The sequence below is a fragment of the Scyliorhinus torazame genome, chromosome 5 (genome assembly GCF_047496885.1).
Source record: "Scyliorhinus torazame isolate Kashiwa2021f chromosome 5, sScyTor2.1, whole genome shotgun sequence".
Classification (NCBI taxonomy): Eukaryota; Metazoa; Chordata; class Chondrichthyes; order Carcharhiniformes; family Scyliorhinidae; genus Scyliorhinus; species Scyliorhinus torazame.
The window spans coordinates 165,717,500-165,726,093 of record NC_092711.1 but is presented as its reverse complement, the minus strand read 5'-3'; the positions used below and the strand labels follow the sequence as shown (position 1 = coordinate 165,726,093).

The window sequence follows — 8,594 nt, the reverse complement described above, 5'->3', positions numbered from 1 at the left end:
AGGAGAACACTCTCTCTGACGCATTATTTTCCAGTTCTGTTCTGGCTCCGCCTGGGGTAACATCTACTTGATATTTTCTTCTCCTGAAGGAACACCGTGAGTTCTAGGTCACTGGCACATTAGGACAGATGCTTCAAGCAACAGATCAAGCATGGATGTACAAGATTCTCCAGCTCTCTCTTTGTGGACAGTTCTTACTCAGTATTATTTCTCCCAAGTCCTTCCTTATCCCATCATCGCTTTAATTTCACTCCCACTTTGACCATGTCCAGTGTGTTTAATTCTATCCGGATTGTTTTAAAGTCAGTTTCTCTCTGGAGTGTGTCAATGTCTTGATGATGTCACAATCGTGTCTCAATCCCCTGGCCACATTAACCATTTCATCTCCTGCTGTGTCTCCAGTAGCTGTGTGTGTTTGGGACCCAGTCTTCAGTCCATTTCACCATGAATTTAGGCTTGTTATTTTTCACATGTAACAAATCACATCTGCACACCCACACCGGTATCCCAAAATCATGTCACATATTCTTAACTCTCAGATACGCTGATGAAAAGATCAAAGGGAGTGTCTGGCTGTCTTATCTGCCCTGTTATGAATAGAACGTAGGAGGATACCAGATTGATTCCATTCACTCACACCCAAGGTAAATATTCCAATTCATTTATTGTCCAGAACAATATTCCCAGTATCTTTAAAACAGAAATTAAACAGTCCCGTCCGATCCCAGTTATTAACATATTCTGTTTGTTTGTTCATGTCAGGCTGGGATTGTTCACCTTGGAGCAAAGGAGGTCAAGGGGAGATTTGAGAGAGGTGGACAAGATTATGACAGGTTTAGGTAAGACGGATAAAGAAAAGCTGTTCCCATTCGCTGATGGGACAAGGATGAGGGGGTATAGGGTTATCAAAAGGGTTCCAATCTAGAGAGATAGATTTGAAAAGCAGGGAGGTTATGTTCAACTTGTTTAGAACCAGGGTCACTGGGAGCACTGTCAATATTTGTCATCTCCATTTAGAAAAATAGAGGCACTGGAGAAGTTGCAACAAAGATTCACAAGAATAATACCAGAACTGAGAGCATTTCACCCTCAGATCATATCATGTATGTATAGATCATATAATTTGCAGTGCAGAAGGAGGCCATTCGGCTCATCGAGTGCACAGGCCCTTGGAAAGAGCACCCCACTCAAGCACACGCCTCCTCCAGTCCATCACCCTAACCCAGTAACCTCACTAGGGGCAATTTAGCATGGCCAATCCACCTAACCTGCACATCTTTGGACTGTGGGAGGAAACCGGAGCACCCGGAGGAAACCCACGCCCACACGGGGAGGATGTGCAGACTCCACACAGACAGTGACCCAAGCCGGGACTCGAACCTTGGACCCTGGAGTTGTGAAGCAACTGTACTAACCACTATGCTACCGTGCTGCCCTCAGGAAAGACTGGGGCTGCTTTTCTCAAGAAAAGAGACGGCTGAAGGGTGACCTGATGGAAGTCTTTAAGATTATGAAGGGGTTCAATAATCCAATAGGGATTTCAATGAGAAACCTCTTTATCCAGCGAGTGGTGAGAATGTGGAACTCGCTACCACAGCGAGTGGTTGAGGTGAACACCATGAAAACATTGAAGGGGAAGCTAGATACATACATGAGAGAGAAAGGAATAGAAGGGCCAGATTTCAGGTCTCAGGTAAGAGATTAATGCTGGGAGGTGGTGGGGAGGGGGGATATTTTGATGAAGCGAATGGTAATGACCTGGAACTCGCTGCCTGTGAGGGGGTTGGAAATGAAGACAAGGGAGGATTTAAAACGGAAATTGGATTGACATTTGAGAGAAATGAACTTGCAGGGCTACAGGGTTAGAACGGGGCAATGAGACTGACTCGCTGGCTCCAGAGCCAACAGGGAATCAATGGACTGAATGGCCTCCTACTCTGTCCTCATGACTCAAATCTAAAGAGAACAATTTCAGCTGCTCCAGTCTTTCCAACTCACTGAAGTCCCTCATCCCTGGTGCCATTCTCGTAAATCTCCTCCGCATCCTCTCTGAGAATATCACATCTTTCCTCAAATATGGAGCCCACAGATAGTAAAAGGAAATCGAGGCACTGGAGAAGGTACACCAAAGATTCACAAGAATAATACCAGAACTGAGAGCATTTAACCCTCAGGAAAGGCTGGAGCTACCTTTCTCTAGAAAAGAGAAGACTGAAGGGTGACCTGATGGAAGTCTTTAAGATGATGAAGGGGTTCAATAATCCAATAGGGATTTCAATGAGAAACCTCTTTACTCAGCGAGTGGTTGAGGTGAACAGCATGAATACATTGAAGGGGAAGCTAGAAATACATGAGGGAGAAAGGAATAGAAGGATATGCTGATGGAGGAGATGAAGAGGGATGGGTGGAGGTTCATAGAATCATAGAATTTACAGTGCAGAAGGAGGCCACTCGGCCCATCGAGTCTGCACCGGCTCTTGGAAAGAGCATCCCACCCAAGCCCACACCGCCCTATTCCCATAACTCAGTAACCCCAGTCAATCAACACTAAGGGCAATTTTGGACACTAAGGACAATTTATCATGGCCAATCCACCTAACCTGCACATCTTTGGACTGTGGGAGGAAACCGGAGCACCCGGAGGAAACCCACGCACACAGGGGGAGAACGTGCAGACTCCGCACAGACAGTGACCCAGCCGGGAATCAAACCTGGGACCCTGGAGCTGTGAAGTAATTGTGCTAACCACTATGCTACCGTACTCACCCGTGCTGTCTTTTCATGTGGAGCATGAATACTAAGAGACCAATTGAGCCGACTGGCCTTGCCCTGTGCTGCAGACTCAATGGAACAGAGACAAATATATTTATTTTAGATTCAACTGTGGTAGGAAAAACACTATTTACTGTCCAGGATAAAATAAATATCCTTTATCAGCTTTTGTGGATCATTTCAGTGGAAATGTTCTCTCCCAGGCTCAAAGAGCATCAGCCCACTGGAAGCCAAGTTGTGAGACCGGCCAGTCCAGCAGGAAGAAACCCTCCGAACCTCCCACTTCACCAAGTGTCAGAATGAACATGGTTCAGTCCTGGGTGTGATCAACAGCAGCAATAACAGCAGAATCCAACCTCTGTAATCACTGGTGAACTCGCTGGTGTCTCAGCAGGTGTGAAAATTGAGTGAATCCCTTTTCACACTCAGAGCAGGTGAACGGTCTCTCCCCAGAATGAGCTCGCTGGTGTCTCATCAGGTTGGATGAATCTCGGAATCGTTTCCCACACTCAGAGCAGGTGAACGGTCTCTCTCCAGTGTGAACTCGCTGGTGTGTCAGCAGTGCAGATGAATCTCTGAATCTCTTCCCACAATCACCGCAGGTGAATGGTCTCTCCCCAGTGTGAATCTGTTGGTGTCTCTGCAGTTTGGATGACCGGGTAAACCCCTGCCCACAGTCAGAGCAGGTGAATGGCCTCTCCCCAGTGTGAGCTCGCTGATGTTCCAGCAGGTTAGATGACGTTCTAAACCTTTTTGTGCAGTGAGAGCAGCTGAATGGTCTCTCCTCAGTGTGAACTCGCTGGTGTGTCAGCAGGTTGCATAAATAAGTAAATCCCTTCCCACAGTCAGAACAGGTAAATGGCTTCTCCCCAGTGTGAACTCGCTGGTGGGCCAACAAGGTGGATGAATCTCTGAATCCCTTCCCACACTCAGTGCAGGTGAACGGTCTCTCCCTGGTGTGAATTTGTTGGTGCCTCTGCAGTTTGGATAATTGAGCAAAACCCCTCCCACACTCTGAGCAAGTGAATGGTCTCTCCCCGGTGTGAACTCGCTGGTGCATCAGCATGCGAGATAACTGAGTGAATGCCTTCCCACAGTCAGAGCAGGTGAATGGTCTCTCCCCGGTGTGGCTACGTCGATGAATTTCCAGCTTCGATGGGGATATGAATCCCTTCCCACATTCTCCACATTTCCATGGTTTCTCCATGGTGCAGGTGTCCTTGTGTCTCCCCATGTTAGACCATCAAATGAAGTCTTCACGCACCGAACAAATGTGGCTCCATATGATAATGTTTTTTTCAAGCTGTGTAAATGGTTAAAGCTGGAACACTCTCACTCGGGTGTGTGTGTGTGTCCTGTTGCTTTTCCAGTCACACGAATGTTTAAAATCTTTTGAAGAACACAGAACAGCCAAAAACCAAAGAGAAAATGCTGGAAAATCTCAGCAGGTCTGGCAGCATCTGTAGGGAGAGAAAAGAGCTAACGTTTTGAGTCCAGATGACCCTTTGTCAGAACAGTCAAATATTTCTCCTATATTCAAAGACTGATGATTTTCAGGACCCGAAAAATTGAGTGACAGTCAGATCTTGATGTGATATTTCGTCTTCGTTTCCTGCCTGTAAATCCTCCCCTTGAAGTATCCTGTAAAAAGAGTTTCAAAATTCATTACTGTCAGTGCAGGATAGAAATTCAGAACAGACAATTCTAGTTTCTATGGAACATTCTTTCCTCTTTCTCATTCCCCAGAAGCTGTAAAGTCCGCCCCACGCACTCTCCCTCCATTCTCACTCTGGTATTACCCCTCCCAATTCTCCTGAAGATGCTGATTCAGGCTGATTAACAGATCCATGCTTCTGCTTCCAGTCCTGGACACAGACTGAAAATCTTCATGTAGGCTGCCAGACTGATACATGTTTAGATATTTTGTTTCGATCTGTTGGCTGGACAGTTGGTTTGTGATACAGAGGTGGTTAAATTCCTGTGCTGGCTGAGGTTATTCATGAAGGGCCCACCTTCTCAACTTTGCCCCTCGCCTGAGGTGTGGTGATTCTCAGGTTAAATCGCCACCAGTTAGCTCTTCCCCCATCAAAATACAAATATATCTAATAGATGTTTCAGTTGGTTAAGATACAGCAGAATGTTCCTGCAAGGCCACAGTTGAATGCCAGAATGAGAAAAGAAATGGAAAGGGGGTGAAAATAAAGTGTTTTACTCACAGATATTGGAGACAGGAGGAGGGTTCTGACTGTGTGAAGCTTAATCTTCATTCACACAATGCCCGCGCTCTGATAGGCTGGAGAGCCAATGTCCTTCCGGTCTGTCAAAGCTTGCTATTGGCTCCGCGCCGCCAAAGAACAATGGGCAACGGAAGTCATGTGGCACTGGAAGCACATTTACCTCCAGATGCGCCGACCATTTGGCCAATGTAAAAGGTCCATTCCTGCACATGCGCCATTTCACATCACCCTTGGACATGCGCAGTTCCAGGCTGCCCGCGCAGCGGTCGAGCGGTTTCTCCAGCGCGGGGGGTTGTGGGAATTACGGCTGCCATTTCTCACCCGGATCCCAGCCTCCAAACTCCTGGGACTGGGATGGAAAGGGGCGGGAGGGGAGGGGAGAGGAGGGGGAGACGCAGTGACCCCACCCTGACACAAAGTACATGTCGGTAGTCACTGAAATGAAATGAAAATGAATTCACTGGATTTGATTATGAGGTTCCCCCTCGAAAACAATTTGTTAACTTCAGGTGTAAAGATTTAGACACCTGGGTGACACATTGGGCAGGGCAATAGATGAGAGTGAAACTGAACCAGGGAGTCAGCACCTTCAGGGGAGGAGAATTGGGGAAAAGCAGGAGGAGGATATTCGGATGAATCAGTGTCAAAATCAACAAGGAAGAGGGAGTGTGTGGGGAACAAACATTTGAGAGGGAGAAGGATTTTACTGTTGTTGCTGCTATTCAGGACCAAACCATATTCAGTCTGCCACTTGGAGTTTCATTCTGCTGAAGTTACAGGACTGGAACTGGACTGGAGTTTAATATTCTCGATTTAGGTCAAATAAACCAGATTTGGATTGAACAACCTGCGTGATATCATTGATGTGGGATCAGTTGAGTGCAGATTTTCTGGGTGATAGGTGTCTCTTTCAGAACTGCTGTCTCTTTAAGAACTGCTGCCTGTGATCTCTCCTCATTCATTCAGGGCAACTCAGCTGAAATTATTTTACAAAAAAAGTTTGCTTTCAGCATTACACCCAAACAATCCTTAATATGAAATTGATCATTCCATGTCTGAAATGTTCCACTGGTTGAAATGACATAGAATGGACATCAAAGAAACAGGCCATTCGGCCCACCTGGTCTGCGATGGTTTTGATGCTCCACACATACCTCCTCCCAGTCCTCTTCACCTTCACTGTCAGTCAGAACTCAGTGGGTAATTCTCCTACCTCTTGAGTTCCAAAGTTCTGAGCTCATCTTCCCATTCAGGACTGTAGAACAAAACTCAGGGCTGATACTGCAGTGCAGCACTGCGGTAGTGCTGCTCTGCTGGAGGTACCATCTTTCAGATGAGATGTTAGTGAGTCCCAGTTTAACTGCTTGGTTAGAACGGTTAGAAGGATAGGGTGGAAGGGTGGGGATAAGTAGGTGCTCTTTCGGAGGGCCAGTGCAGCCTTGATGGGCCGAATGGCCTCCTTCTGCACTGTAAATTCTATGATGCTATGTCTACAAAAAGATGCAGGCAGGTTAAGTGTGTGGGGGAAAATGCAGATGGAATATAATGTGAGAGAATATGAACTTTTTCACTTTGGCAAGAGGAGTAGAGAAACAGCATCCTATTTAAATGGAGTGAGATTGCAATACTAAGTGGTACAGAGAGATCTGGGTGTCCTGGTACAGGAATCACAAAACGTTGGTTTGCTAGTAGAAGGGGAATGGAAGCAGCGCAGGGCCTTGGCGAGGCCACATCTAAAATATTGTGCACTGCTTCTTCACCTTGTTTGAAAAACAAAGATATAATTGTGTTAGCAACAGTTCGTACAATCTGCTAACACATCCGTGAGTTCACACCGGGGAGAGGTTCTTGACCAGTTGCCTATGTGTGGGGGCAGGGATTCACCTGGTCATCAGTCTGCTGACATACCAACGAGTTCACACTGGGGAGAGACAATTCTCCAGCTCCCTGTGTGGGTAGAGATTCAGTCGGTTATCTGAACTGAGACCTGAGCAAGCTCACCAGTGATTACAGGGTTCGAATTTTGCTGTTATTTCTGTTGTTTCTCACTCCCATCACTGGATCATGTTCAATCTGACAGCTAATAGAAGTGGGACGGTTCATTCCTGCTGGACTGGTTGATCTCATAAGTTTGCTTCCAGCCCACTTATTCTCTTTGAGAGTTGTTGTGAAAATCGAATTCATATTTAATGTGGATCATAGAATGAAAGGTTGCTTTGAAGGTAAATCATATTTACTTTGCTTTTGTGTTTGGAACCTCTATGAACATATCACATTGCCATGAAGGTGGGTTGTAGGGTTTGGGAGGTTCTTTTGTTGTATTTATCTGGGCATTTCTCACAGAAGGCAATTGAAGATTTGGTCTACTGTATTTTCAAGTTTCCTTGGATTTCGTGAGGGGAAAAAAAGCTGGAAGGTTTACCTAGCTTGGAGCTAGATGAAGAAACCTACAGTGACCGGCACAGTTGGTTTCTCTGGTTGTGGAAGCAATCAGCTTCAACAGTGAGCTTGAAATGAGGAGTGAAGAAGATCTGGGCGCTGGTTGGAAAAAGAAATCTGTCTGCCCAAAGTCACAACAAGGCAGTGAGGCTCAATCTTGTGCTGAGTAATCCAGAGACATCAAGCATTGGAGGCTCAATTTACCAAAAGCTAATGGAAAGATGTGGACGAATCGTTGGGCCTGAGAAGAGTTGCTGAAATATTGAGAAGAAAATGATGTGTATTCCAGAGGGCTGTGGCATACCTTTGGGTTAATCCCTGAAAAAGTAAACAAACCTTCAAGATCTCACAATGTGTAAAGAATCTCTTCGGTCGAACGACAATACAGTTCGGACTTTACAACTTATGTAATTACAAAATGTAGTGTTTCATTATGTGCTTTTTAAAAAAATCACATTAAAATTTGATTTTGTTTAAAGACATTAAGCCTTGTGGTTTAGCTCTTTCAGTTAACTACTGGGTGTTTTAATTTCTCTTGAAACATTTACTGGTTAAAGACATTCAATAGATACAAGTTGAGACTCTCCGTGATTAGGATTAGGCTTTGAGGAAACTGATTAGTTAGAAGTCACATATTGTAAAAATGGTTGTTTTTTATAAAAAATATTTTTATTCGCATTTTCAATTGACACACAGTAACACTTTATGTTCAATATTTACAGCACGTATGGTTCTTATATACATATTGTTGGTGAAAAGGATGGTTAACAATGACAGGGGAAACAACATAGAGTGATGTTGGATGTTGCCAATCACAGTTTCTGACTCTCAGTCCCCAAAACCATAAGCTCAATGCTTTCTGATAACCCAAAATCACCTGAACCCATAATAGCACTAACCTTAACAACACTAATCCTAACCTCTAATAATCCAAATCATAACACCGAATACTCTTAACCTAATCATAACAACCACAATGGGTAGCACTGTTACTTCACAGCTCCAGGGTGCCAGGTTCGATTCCATTTTGGGTCACTGCCTGTGTGGAGTCTGCACGTTCTCCCTGTATCTGCGTGGGTTTCCTCCGGGTACTTCGGTTTCCTCCCACAATGCGCAAAATATGTGCTTGTTAGGTGAATTGGCCAT

At 45.2% G+C, this 8,594-nt stretch overlaps 1 long non-coding RNA gene across 2 annotated transcripts; it reads left to right on the top strand.

The window, feature by feature from the left end:
* Positions 1–359: 359 nt before the first annotated feature.
* On the top strand, positions 360–7,866 carry LOC140420466 (uncharacterized). 2 transcript variants are annotated; one of them, XR_011946388.1, is made up of 3 exons: positions 360–644; positions 763–839; positions 7,389–7,866. It is a non-coding gene; the product is annotated as an uncharacterized lncRNA (long non-coding RNA). The 2 variants fall into 2 exon arrangements; XR_011946387.1 differs by lacking the exon at positions 7,389–7,866 and having other exon boundaries at positions 763–961.
* The last annotated feature ends 728 nt before the right edge of the window (positions 7,867–8,594 follow it).